This window comes from Procambarus clarkii, chromosome 50 (assembly GCF_040958095.1).
Source record: "Procambarus clarkii isolate CNS0578487 chromosome 50, FALCON_Pclarkii_2.0, whole genome shotgun sequence".
NCBI classification, from domain to species: Eukaryota; Metazoa; Arthropoda; class Malacostraca; order Decapoda; family Cambaridae; genus Procambarus; species Procambarus clarkii.
The window spans coordinates 6843600-6858102 of record NC_091199.1 but is presented as its reverse complement, the minus strand read 5'-3'; the positions used below and the strand labels follow the sequence as shown (position 1 = coordinate 6858102).

Sequence of the window (14503 nt, the reverse complement as noted above, 5' to 3'; positions counted from 1 at the left end):
CTAGGGGAGGGTGGGGGTGGGGGTCGTCAACCAGCCCAAGCCTAGCTTACCTCTAGATAAAATAAAATTAAAAATTTTGTATAAAATTGTGCATTTTATGCAAAGTCCCTTTTCATTGCTTAGCTAAATGAATTGTGGGGTTCAGTCCCTGAGCCCATTATGTGCCTCTGTAACCCTTTCCACTACCGCCCACGGGATGGGTATGGGGTGCATAATAAATGAACTAAACTAAACTTTGAAACGCAAAAGCCGTAATACTGCTTAAGATACCTCCCCCCCCCTCATGCTCCACCGGGCTCTCTATATGTGTTTTCTCTTTCCACACAGTATCAAAGCCTTTCTAAGTTATAACAAGAAAATTACAACCTAATTAACGAGGGATATAACGAAATCGAGGTATTTAAATAGGAGCTGCCTCGTATGGGCCAATAGGCCTTCTGCAGTTGCCTTTGTTCTTATGTTCTTATTGGCCTCTTTAGAATGCATTATTGCAACAAAGGTGCATTGAAACAGAGTACCCAAATGAACCACACAGACATTAAGAACATAAGAACAAAGGTAACTGCAGAAGGCCTATTGGCCCATACGAGGCAGCTCCTATCTATAACCCCCGAATCCCACTCATATACTTGTCCAAATAATATTAGAAATAACTTTTTTCAGTGTTAGAGTATAACAAATGAAGTGCATTAGACAGTGATGTGGTGCAGGCATACTCCATACACAGTTTCAGATGTAATAATACGATATACAATAACTGTATAAATACAGTTTTGATATTCCTAGAGTACGACTTAATCAAACCTAGAAATGCTCTACAAATCAAGGGGCCCAGAATGTGGAATGACCTTCCCAACCATGTTAAAGACTGTACCTCTCTCAACCAGTTTAAGTTAAAAACGAAGCTATACCTAATAAATTCCCTGTAACCTACCTTACCTCTCTATTGTCAACCCATGTATGTTTTTTTGTTTTTTCTTGTTTTTCAAATCAACGCTGTTTGAATGTAATTTTCTGTAATAATTTGTAATTGTATTTGTGCTGCTTTTTCAACAATGTTCCCCCCGCTTTTACCTCTATTTTTATTTGTACTCAACACATTTTGTTCTTTTTACCCATTAGTTTTAAGCTTTAGTCATTAGTGTTTTTTCCTGCCCGAAACGCTTTGCGTAATAGTGGCTTTAGGCATTGTATGTACTAGCTCTATCTATAAAGCCAACAAACTTTGTAAAATCTCTTTATGTATGTACCTTTACCTAAATAAATATTATTATTATTATTATTATTATTATTATTATTATTATTATATAGAGCTCAATAAGCTCAGGAACCTGTACACCAGTAGATTAATGATTGAGAGGCGGGACCAAAGAGCCGAAGCTCAACCCCCGCAAGCACAACTATAGGCACTGCAAGACGCCGAAACGGCGTCGTGAATCACTGTATTGGTACATACTTGTGGGTTATTAACTGATTCACTTTATTATATTAGCTAGGCTAAGCTAACTGCTTTAGAATCCCTAAGAATCGTCTCTTGTGCTCATGACTCCCAGAGAGTGAGTGCTGTGGCAGTATATAATGCAGTCAATCCTCCATAATGAGAGGCACCGCTCCTGTGCCAGGTAAGTCCACTATGGGCTCACCATAGCCCGTGCTACTTGGAACTTGTTCCGAGTAGCTGAATCTATAACAACAACAATCCATAATGAGACCGCTGAACAGACACATAAAAGAAACTTACTTTTTAAAGATTCGATTTGTTGTGGCACGGGCATGAATAGCCCGTAATGATTTGTTTTAATAATACACGAATACAGTTTCTCAAACTGTTTTATATTGCTATGTTAAGACTGTATGCTATACGTTGTTGCTGCCGGGTAATATATATAATCTTTGTCTAGACTCTGAGATGTGGTAATGGTCGTCTTCATAAACTTGAGTTCTTTTATGCCATGATACTCAACTATGATGTTTGTTTGTTATAAATCCCACAGTTTGTTTCTTTGAGGATTCTGATAAATCCCCCAATCTGTTGTCAAAAATCCCTGAGTGTATTTTCCTCTGTAGTTGGCGTCTGATCTGTACTTATATTTAAGAACCATTTTCACCTATTATATGAACCAGTTCGTTTCCTATTTAACTTCCCTTCTCTAAGAAAAGATTCTCGCAGCGGAATGTTAAAACTTAACATGATGTAGTTACTACTTTCCTCTCCTCCGCTGTAATATTCATGCCTTGTTAAAAGAAACTTACTTTTAAGTTTACCTGTTCACATATTTAAGTTCACCTATACCTGCTTGATGGGGTTCTGGGAGTTCTTCTACTCCCCAAGCCCGGCCAGAGACCAGGCTCGACTTGCGAGAGCTTGGTCCACTAGGCTGTTGCTCGGAGCGGCCCCGCACCTTACAGACCTCTTTGTTTTTAGGCTAACTTTGTTTAAGACAATGCTTCCTAGTCATCTAACTCCATGTTACACAGAATATCCCAACAAAAGGAGAGGCGCCAGCACCAAGGACATTTATCTCTCATTACTTCCGTGTCTGCACGCATCTAGAGCAGCCCTGCCCTACCCCACCACAAGTACTCTTCTGTTAATAGTAGTGTTTGCGCCAATTACATTTCATAAGCAATCTAAATAAAGGCACACTTACCAATTTAAATATAAATAAACAAGTCGGTAGGACAAATAATGAGTCAATTAAATGCTAATGTCAATGTTTCTACAGTTACCGAGCTAGTTAATATATTTTGTTTTTATGTATGTATTTTTTTTAAGAGGCTCAAGGTCAATAATATTTACGTAATGGGTTCTTCTCATGAACGAAAAATAACTTCTGCAATTATCTAAATATATCTGCAGCATTTCCAGGAACGCGTGGAGGTGGAGGGCGGTTACGACGCTAGGCTAGGCTTGCGTGCTCTCTGAAACTACACTATAAAACAGGTAACAATGGCGAAAAGACGAAACGCTTGTGTGTGTGTGGAGGGATAATACAAAGCTACAGGTTTAGATATGCAAGATAAAAAAGAGGGCATGGAGCAAATGATAAGAAGCACGAAAAGGGGGGAGGGGTGTGGCAAAGCATGAATGTGACAATGACAAGTGTTGAGACCCTCGACGGCTTGTTGGGGTGGTTGGGAGTGGTTTAACTTGCCGTCCCTATTAGTTAACTAGCAATTCGCGTGCCCCTCTCTTTTTGCACCGTAAACACAGGCCTGTCACTTGCCGCACACACACACTCCAAGCATCATGACCACCACTGACGGCTTGCAAGAGCCGTGTGTGTGTGTTGTGCGTGCACGCAAGGTGCCCCCCCCACAAGTGCCAAAGAGTTTAAGTGCACGCATGTCAACGATGGCGGAAGTCATAAAATACAAGAGCGTCATGGCGGGGGCGGAGCTACACCAAGCAAACAATGTGGAGCTGGCTCACTGTAGGTCAGTCTCGTGAAGGGGACGCCTCGGGCTGAGCCGTGTCAGGGCAGTGCCAGTGTTTGGAGAGTGCCACTTACACCGGGAGTGCCACTTGGGTCCGCTGCGGGAGGAGAGGCTACTGCACGTGCCCTAGTAAGCGACGCCTCGACCCCACCCTTCTTCTTGCTTGTGGTGGGTGTGTCTGCATATTTCTTGTGTAGTTTGCTAGATTTAGACAATCTTATACGTTGCCTATTGAAGCTTTAATCGGCAAAAGGTATATAGAAGCTTAGCTTAGGATTGTTTAGTAGTTTATTGTAAGATTATGAGCAGTCAAAGACAAAAGATCTCTGGTTTGACACCCAAACAGGCAGCTCCCGGTCCCCGACAATGGAAACTCACATATTATGATATTTGGAAATAGTTATTTACGCTTTTATTGCAAAAATAATACAAAGGCGGCCTGGTTTAGCTAAATTGTACCATCAAACTTAGCCTATTTGAAAAGTTCTATCAAAGCCTGATATAAGTTGCAACTCTAACATTCAACATATCTAAACCCCATGACAATATTCTATAATATAAGCCATTACGGTGTTTATTCCATCTAAAAATAGGTTACGTGAACGATTTGAAATTCCTTAGTGCTATTACTGCGTGCGAACACAAGGGTTGGTAATCAAAATATATGTACCTGATCCCGCTATCAAATTAATATGCAAATTAACAGTAATTATTTGGTTTTAATGATAAAATCATTAACCAGTACGTTGTTTGGTGACATTATTTTGTTAAAATCGATAGAAGTGTACAAGAAAATGTTTATTTTATATTGAATTGGTTAAAAATTGCTGTTAGGACTTTGTACCCGTTTCTTAGTCTGAAGTATTATGATAATCTAAATGCTGTAAATAATCCTTAGAAACTATATACGGATGCAGGGCGGGACTTTTGACAAGCCGGCGGCTTTCCTGTCCCTCATTGAGGCTACTAGGGAGGATTTCCATGAGGTAAATTTACCATTTCGAAAAACCGATTATTGATAAGACTGGTTATATAATTGATGGGAAAAAATCAAATTAGGTCTTATACTATTTTAACTAATGGTTGATCAATAGGATTGTGTGACGCATATGGGTAATGACGTCATAATATTTAACATCAATCAACTTGATAACTAACACACCTGTAATTAGATAATCTAGAATGTAACTTACGGTAAAGTTACGCAGTGTTCCGCGCGAGGCTTCAAGCTTATATATATATTTCATTAACACAACTGTATGATCTATTTCAACGCTATTTCTATTTTTCCTTTAACTATTTCTATTCGTGTTAGCAGTTCTTAACATGTGAGTTGTTAATATTAGATCGAAGTAGATTGATTAATACTAGAGAGATTAATATTACGAAGTAGTTTTTTTTAAATAATAGACTATGAACTGGGTTTAGGCTCTATTGAATGTTTGGTAATATGGTGGTAATGACGTCGCTGTTACGTGATCCACACGGCGGATTTATTTATTTATTTATTTATTTATTTATTTATTTATTTATATACAAGAAGGTACATTGGGTTAGAAAGAATACATAGCATAGTATTTACAATCTTGTAAAGCCACTAATACGCGCAGCGTTTCGGGAAGGTCCTTAATCGACGTCACTGTTACCTGTTCCTTGTTAATATGACAAATACATCACAGATATTGACCAACAATTAAACTAATACAATGAATGAAATTATATTTTAATTCATATGTTTGGCTCAGGCTACGAACTTCTTTGAAATAGATTCTGAATGTTTTTACACACATAAAATAGATGTTTTTTTCCCCACACATGATTTGATAGCATTGGTGATGTTCCCAACGTGGTTGGTCAATGTGTACTTCCTACTCCTGGGGTTGTGACCTCGTGACCAAGCGTCCTAAAAGGTCACCGTTTCTGTAAGAGGTAATATGATTGAAGTATACCAATGGGGCCTGATGGCTGAGTGGGCAGCGCTCGGTATTCATAGTCCTAAGGTTCATAGTTCGATCCCCGGCGTAGGCGGAAACAAATGGATAGTTTCTTTTCACCCTGATACCCCTGTTACCTAGCAGTAAATAGGTACCTGGGAGTTAGTCAGCTGTCACGGGCTGCTTCCTGGTGTGTGATGTGAAAAAAATAGTAGTAGTTAGAAACAGTTGAGAGGTGGGCCGAAAGAGCAGAGCTCAACCCCCGTAAGCACAACTAGGTGAATACACACACAGACACAGAGAGAGAGAGAGAGAGACACACACAGACACAGACACAGACAGAGAGAGAGAGAGAGACACACACACAGACAGACAGTTTTTACATTCGTGTACAGCCACTAGGCACGCGTAGCGTTTCGGGCAAGTCCTTAATGCTAATGTTCCCCGGAATACGACCCGCCAAATCGTTTAATAACCAGGTACCCCATTTTACTGCTGGGTGAACAGAGGCAACAGTTAAGGATTGGCGCCCAATAAATCCACCCCGGGGATACTAACCCAGGCCAAAGCGCTCGCGAAACGCCAGGCTTATCACTTGGCCACGGGGACTGCACCCCTAACCCCATTTATAAATCAAATCAAATCAAATGTTTATTTAGGTAAGGTACATACATACAAGAGATTTTACAAAGAGTGATGGATTTATAGATAGGGCTAGTACATACAATGCCTAAAGCCACTATTACGCAAAGCGTTTCGGGCATAAACCCCGCTTACATATACCATGGACAGTGGTGGAAAGGGTTGCAGAGACACATAATGGATTCAGGAATTGAACTCCACAGTTCATTTAGCTAAGCAAGTAACAATCTTGTCTGTCAACTGCAGTGTAAGTGCGATTGAGACACATTGATAGACAGTGGACTGTTCTGAGAATCTCGGCGCTTTATTAGCAATTACCAGGTGCATGAAGGCTGACGGGGCGCTACTGTGATCTTGAATAGGATAACATTTTTATTTATTTTATTATTTACATGAAAATATGAAAATACTCATTTAAATATTGTGTAAATGGAAGTTCCCACAAAGCCACCAACATGCTTAATGTTTCAGGCAAGTGTCAAAGTTGTGGCGCTGAGACCACCTCCCTCAGTAGCAGGACCTCATCCGTCACCAGGTTCAGGCACTGGAGCTACTAGCGAGAGGAAGTCAACTCTGCCCTCAAGGTAAGCCCTCTTGTGTGCCCACCCTACCTAAGCCTGGTCTAGGCCACCCACTTATGATCCAAAACCTGCAACCGTATTGCAGTTATGACGTCATACACCTCGTGAACACTGTTATATAACCGTGACACCGTTATATAACCGTATCATAACAATATATACATACTGTATCAATGACTAAGATGGTGACCAGGGGCCAGATTCACGAAAGCACTTACGAACCTGTACATCCTTTCTCAATCTTTGGCGGCTTTGTTTACAATTATTAAACAGTTAATGAGCTCCGAAGCACTAGGAGGCTGTTTATAACAATAACAACAGTTGAATGGGAAGTTTTCATACTTGTAAACTGTTTAATAAATGTAAGCAAAGCCGTCAAAGATTGAGGAAAGATGTACACGTTCGTAAGTGCTTGCGTAAGTGCTTTCGTGAATCTGGCCCCAGAATTGTATGGTGTAGTTCAGCGGGGCTCCAACAGGGACAAATATAATTCGTAGATGAACTTTGTGTCATTATTGCTGACACTACTGCTTATAAACCCAAGAATTCTATTATATTTGTTATGCTCTTTTCTTCGTTGTTACCCAAGTCTCAGGTCTCTGACGGCCATGACTACCAAGACTTTTTAGTAACTAAATTTGCCAAAACCTGTATTGTTAATGCTAAAGTTGATGCCACTGTCATTCCCAAAGTTTAGGAGTATTCATGTATCTACATTTAACAGCATCTGTCACCTTTCTGCCCTGTACTCTTTCAAGTGTATTATCTGCCCAATTGTTGCGTCATGTACAAATATGGTGATGTGGCTGTTCACTCCAACATGCGGATGGTTGACTTGTGTTACGAACACCACCACCAAAACTCACCCTTGGAACACACAACTAGTGATATTTCTCGACTCTAACTTTACACACACCCTAGTGAGGCTAACTCTGCTCTCAGTACTTCGGTCAGGTTTTCATCTAATTGAAAACATTTCCGTTTATGCCATGAAAATAACCTTTTTGGCCAGCCTCTCATGAAGCTGTGTTGAAGGCCTTACTTAGGTTAGGATAGACAATATCATATGAACAACTCCACAAGGGCCGTGACGAGGATTCGAACCTGCGTCCGGGAGCATCCCAGACACTGCCTTAATAGCCCTTGTGGATTTGTTCATTTGATGCATCACGTTATTGTGATCTCTGTGTGTGACAATATCATAATTTGTTATTGTTTTTAACTGCCTCATGAACGCTTAACCAGAAAGACAGAAGTGTGACTCAAGATCACCCTTGTAAAAACATGACTTTGAACAGTCTGCATATCAAAAACTCGATCATAAAATGACAAGTAATTTCCAGCGTAGGGTTCAATATAATACTTTAGGCAGGAAAGACACTGAAGGTCAAAAAGATTCTTTGTCCTTCTTCTCCAGTGTTGAAGGGTCGTTAGTGTCGTACTCGGGGTCGTTACGAGGCAAAACTCCGGTCTAACTACCTCAGTGAGAATCAAATGTTGGACCGCCAGTGGGCTTACGGTCCACGCCGCTTTAACAACATTTATTTGTCTCGTATTTATGTAATGGTTTATTTGATCTTATGGCGGTGTCAGACCTTCACGTGGCGCCCCCCCCCCCACCCCCCCACATTAATGCCTAATAAATACATAATAATGATAAATAATAAAGACTGATAATCTAATAAAATGATAACCAATCTAGTTCAAAGTTAATAGTAATTACTCTGACACATTATGGTGAGTCTGTCATTATCGCCAGAGACAGAGAGGCAGAGACTTCTGCAAATGGTGGCCGCTGTTCTCCTTATATTCGGAAACTTACTTTAATCGTTCTAGAAATTGACATTGATTCCTCATGAGAATCTAACTGAGACCAGTAGGAACGTCAGGCCAGCACGCCAACCACTCCGCCAGTAACTCCCTCGCCGCACTCGTCAGCCTTGAGCAAATATTAGATGTCTGGAAGTCCTTTGTCAAAGTTTAATAGGAGCGAGGCAGCAGTCTGGCCGCCATGCCCGAGGCCTGTGACCCCTGAGCCCAGAGATCCCGCGCTCCTGGGTCTTCCTGGACCAGGTGCTGAGTGATCCTAGAGTCTTGTGGCACCAGGTGCTGAGTGATCCTAGAGTCTTGTGGCACCAGGTGCTGAGTGATCCTAGAGTCTCCCCTGACCCTCCATCACTCCCTTGACCCTCCATCACTCTCACCCTTCACTTTCCTCCACCATCAGTCCTCACGTTATCCTCACTATTAGCATTGTTCAAAATTTCCGTCCATCCAAAATACATCAGATTTGCATTTGCTCCACGAATCTGAAGATTCACAGACCTGCTGGGGTTGACGGTGCATCTTGAAGGGCTCTCTGTGCTGGCTGTCAACCACACAGGGCTCTGTGCTGGCTGTCAACCACACAGGGCTCTGTGCTGGCTGTCAACCACACAGGGCTCTGTGCTGGCTGTCAACCACACAGGGCTCTGTGCTGGCTGTCAACCACACAGGGCTCTGTGCTGGCTGTCAACCACACAGGGCTCTGTGCTGGCTGTCAACCACACAGGGCTCTGTGCTGGCTGTCAACCACACAGGGCTCTGTGCTGGCTGTCAACCACACAGGGCTCTGTGCTGGCTGTCAACCACACAGGGCTCTGTGCTGGCTGTCAACCACACAGGGCTCTGTGCTGGCTGTCAACCACACAGGGCTCTGTGCTGGCTGTCAACCACACAGGGCTCTGTGCTGGCTGTCAACCACACAGGGCTCTGTGCTGACAGTCAACCACACAGGGCTCTGTGCTGACAGACACGAGAGCCCTGTGTGTTGAGACAGAAGACTCTGGGGTCCAGCTGACATGGTCGATACTGTAAATTATTCTGATTCTCGGCTGAAGTATAATGAACATTAGGTTTTCATTATAGACGGGTTTTACACCCGTTTGATTTGAACTTTAAATTAAATATTATCATTCATTATTAATGCAAACTATTTGTATATCGCGTATCTTGTGTCAGAACGTTCAGGTATTTAATATGGTGGAGGGGGTGTCAGTGTGGGGGAGAGTGGGGGGTGTCAGTGTGGGGGAGAGTGGGGGGGTGTCAGTGTGGGGGAGAGTGGGGGGTGTCAGTGTGGGGGAGAGTGGGGGGGTGTCAGTGTGGTGGAGTGTGGGGGAGAGTGGGGGGTGTCAGTGTGGTGGAGTGTGGGGGAGAGTGGGGGTGTGTGTCAGTATGGGGGAGTGTGGGGGGTGTATCAGTGTGGGGGTGAGAGGGGTGTCAGTATTGGGGGAGTGGGGGTGTGGGGGGGGATTGTCAGTATGGGGGAGTGAGAGGGGGTGTCAGTGTGGGGGAGAGTGGGGGTGTGTCAGTATGGGGGAGTGTACTCACCTAATTGTACTCACCTAATTGTGCTTGCGGGGGTTGAGCTCTGGCTCTTTGGTCCCGCCTCTCAACCGTCAATCAACTGGTGTACAGATTCCTGAGCCTATTGGGCTCTATCATATTTACATTTGAAACTGTGTATGGAGTCAGCCTCCACCACATCACTTCCTAATGCATTCCATTTACTAACTACTCTGACACTGAAAAAGTTCTTTCTAACGTCTCTGTGGCTCATTTGGGTACTCAGCTTCCACCTGTGTCCCCTTGTTCGCGTCCCACCAGTGTTGAATAGTTCATCCTTGTTTACCCGGTCGATTCCCTTGAGGATTTTGTAGGTTGTGATCATGTCCCCCCTTACTCTGTCTTCCAGTGTCGTAAGGTGCATTTCCCGCAGCCTTTCCTCATAACTCATGCCTCTTAGTTCTGGGACTAGTCTAGTAGCATACCTTTGGACTTTTTCCAGCTTCGTCTTGTGCTTGTGTGGTCTTGTGGTCTTCGTCTTGTACTCACCTAGTTGTGCTTGCAGGGGTTGAGCTCTGGCTCTTTGGTTGTGTGGGGGTGTCAGTGTGGGGGAGTGTGGGGGGGTGAGAGGGGGTGTCTGTGTGGGGGAGTGTCAGTGTAGGTGTGTCAGTGTGGGGGGGGGGGTGTATCAGTGTGGGGGGTGTGGGGAAGGGGGTGTCAGTGTGGGGGGGAGGGTCAGTGTGGGGAAGGGTCATAGTGCTCAAGGATATGACAATAATATAGACGAGAACTTTGTATTATCAACATGAATAAACTCAGACAATACAACACCCAGAAATATACAAAGATGTATATACGTAATTCGCTTTCCAGTTTGCAATATAATAATGTTAAACATTGTAGTTGCATAAAAGTAACATTGTGAAGCTCAGTCATGATAAAGAACTCGTAAATAAAATTATATTTGTGTAATAACATAAACAATTTTAAACTTTTCCAATTAACACGAGTAAAAGAGGACTGCTAAAATTTTCAAATGAATTTGACAAACAAAAATTCAGATCAAAGAGCGGGCAGGTCAGTTGGCTCTGGAAATGGCTCATAATATTTTTAGTATATATTAGCGCATGTTGTCACTACTTGGGTCAACCTGTCCTCTTAAAAAGGACGTCGCTATTGGCCGTTTGTCCGTATTCAGCCTCTTCCCACGCCTACACTCTCACCTCCTCTCTTCTTTTTTGTATTCACTCTTCCTCTCTCTTCTCGCTCCAATTTTCTCTCTTCCTGTGTTCTCTCTCTCACACACTAACGAACACTCTCCCACTCTCTCTCTTCTTATAATTTCCCTCCTCTAGGGAGCCGGTCGGCCGAGCGGACAGCACGCTGGACTTGTGGTCCTGGGTTCGATCCCAGGCACCGGCGAGAAACAATGGGCAGAGTTTCTTTCACCCTATGACCCTGTTACCTAGCAGTAAAATAGGTACCTGGGTGTTAGCCAGCTGTCACGGGCTGCTTCCTGGGGGTGGAGGCCTGGTCGAGGACCGGGCCGCGGGGACACTAAAAAGCCCCGAAATCATCTCAAGATAACCTCTATTGTGTTCTCAGAACACAATAAGAACATGGAGATTGTTCAGCTCTTTGATTAATTGTTCCTCTTTTTCTCTCACTTTTTATTGACAGACTAGGGATAAATAGGATTAACACGTGTATCTACATCAGCGCTACATTCTAAGAGCTGTAACCAGTCAGAGAGGAGCTGTAGTTGGCTGAGCGTCTTGTGTTGTAGTTGGCTGAGCGTCTTGTGTTGTAGTTACTGACGAAGGTGGGCAAGGTTCCTCACCTGGTCTTGTTATACACAGCACTAGATGGGCTGCTCCGTGGTGCACGAGTCTTGAGAAACAAACAGGATGAACAACCAAACACAACGGTTCTACAACACACAATGTCCCAAACACATACTACATAAGAACAATTCACACGCAACACAAATGCCAAATACAACTTTAACCTGTACACCAAACCTGTAACAGTATTCCAACACACATGAAACATACATCCCGTACACCTGCCACACGTTTGCAACACTTGTGCCAGTATGTGTCACACACACACCTGCAATACATATCCTGAACACACCAGCAACCCCTCCCCCTCCCCCCCACACATCCCAGTTCTTTTGCGACATCACCTGTGGGTCCGCCACCCCCCCCCCCCACAAAAGTCCCCCCTCCCCCGCCCCCCCACAAAAGCCCCCCCCACAAAAGCCACACCCGCATCCCCCCCCCCCCACAAAAGCCACACCCGCATCCCCCCCCCCACAAAAGCCACACCCGCATCCCCCCCCACAAAAGCCACACCCGCATCCCCCCCCCCCCACAAAAGCCACACCGACCGAGCTAAAAATTGAATCTACTCCAGCATTCACAGCCGATGGTTACCACGGCGATATAACACGACCCTAGTGTCCCCTGGTGGCCGTTACCAGTACTACTGCCGCCCCCCACCTGTCTCTTGCGCCCCCTCCCCGCCACCCCCCCCTACCCCCTCTCCAAGACAACCCCCCCTCTCTCCTACTCCCTTCTCCCCCCTCTCCAAGACAACCCTCCCTCTCTTCTACCCTACCCCCTCCCCCCTTCTCCAAGACAACCCCCCCTCTCTCCTACCCCCCTCCCCCTTCTCCAAGACAACCCTCCCTCTCTCCTACCCCCCCTCCCCCCTCTCCAAGACAACCCTCCCTCTCTCCTACCCCCCCTCCCCCCTCTCCAAGACAACCCTCCCTCTCTCCTACCCTCCCTCTCTCCTACCCTCCTCCTCCCCCCTCTTCAAGACAACCCTCCCTCCCCCTCTTCCACCTCTCCAAGACAACCCTCCCTCTCTCCTATCCCCCTCCCCCCTCTCCTACCCCCTCCCCCCTCTCCTACCTCCTACCCCCTCTCCAAGACAACCCTCCCTCTCTCCTATCCCCCTCCCCCCTCTCCTACCCCCCTCCCCCCTCTCCCCCCTCTCCTACCCCCTCCCCCCTCTCCAAGACAACCTTCCCTCTCTCCTACCCCCTCCTCCCCCTCCCCAAGACAACCCCCCCTCTCTGCTGTAACTGTACATTCTACAAGAACATCAATAAGGTGTGGCTGAGAGCTCGCTACACCACATGCATCTCTGCCCTCTGGAGGACACAGGAACCTGTTGATAAGGTGGTTAGCACTGTAAGTGAATGGCCAAGCATGTGGTAGGAACGACAGTCAAGAGGACAGTTGTCGTTCCTCCCGTGTTGCCCTACACTCGCCCCTCAAGAGTTACCAGTTCCCTTCACACACTACCGTCCCTACTGCCTGCGCACCTGGCTGTAATGTACGGTCTACTGCGCCTCATCTTGCACTTCTTACTGCGCCACGACCACAGTACCCTCTTATGGGGCCTTATACTCCTCCCAACTGACATCCTGTACAACTGTGGAAGGACACCTCATTTTCGGAGTGAGTGAGTGAGTTAGCGAGAGTGAGAGAGAGAGAATAATTTATATTGGGTGTGCGTGCTTGTCTAGTAGTAATGACCTTGTTATTTATCCTGCCTGTTCCTTGTCGTATTGCCTTTTAAAGCTGCCTGTTGGTCTCAACGATATCCATTCTGGGGCCCTTTGTATTTATTTGTGACTGCTGCTGCTGCTGCCGCTGCTGCTGCCACTGCTGCTGCTGCTGCTGCCAACGCCGGTTATTTACATAATAATTATATTCACAATAATATTAATCTTTACAAATTATAATTAATATTATAAGTAAATGCTACTTGATAAAATGTAAGCTCATTATGTATATTTTGATCAGATACATTTCCTTAAATATTGTCGGTAGAACCATAAGTATAAACAATGTTAGGCTCTTCAATTTCCCCCAAGATGGTCAACGTTACACACAGGAAAACAGTGTTTACCTTTGTGAAGTAAATACACACAGTCTGATGAATCCCAGAGACGAGACACACACACAACTACGCCTCCAATCCTTTTGATCAATCAAGGGAAGCCAAATATTAGGAAGAGGGAGAACAGCCGGCATAGTTACAACAATTATATACTAGTCATGTATTTATGAGGAGTGGTGGTGGTAAAGTGCGTCAGCTGTGTCCAGCTTCATCGCGGAAATATTCGGATGTTGTTTGATGTGTTGTTGAATATGAACGAAAGTGTTAGAACAATGATTCTTGCATCAATGTTCTTTTTATGTTCTGCATTTAAGGACGTTGAAAGAATCACAGTTTAGCAAATTATATCTAGGTTCATGTATATACACATATAATATATATATATATATATATATATATATATATATATATATATATATATATATATATATATATATATATATATATATATATATATATAATATGGCAATATCAGACCACGGAGGAAAAGTGAAACAGGAATTTCCTTAAGTACTTTCGTATATTAATACATCTTCAGAAGGAGTGTTCTTATATATATATATATATATATATATATATATATATATATATATATATATATATATATATATATATATATATAATAAATATAAAAAAAAATATTAAAAAAAAATAGGGGTGGTAGGA

At 43.9% G+C, this 14503-nt stretch overlaps 1 protein-coding gene across 3 annotated transcripts in view; it reads left to right on the top strand.

The window, feature by feature from the left end:
* LOC123772639 (zwei Ig domain protein zig-8) overlaps positions 1-14503 on the top strand; it is a 69539-nt gene continuing 55036 nt past the window's right edge. The window contains exons 1-2 of one of the 3 annotated variants that reach the window (XM_069303413.1): positions 1-2944; positions 6486-6598. The gene's annotated coding sequence lies outside the window, so the exon portion shown is untranslated. Of the gene's footprint in view, positions 2945-3097; positions 3607-6485; positions 6599-14503 lie in introns of those variants that run through there. The other 2 variants (XM_069303414.1, XM_069303412.1) reach the window with 2 other exon arrangements.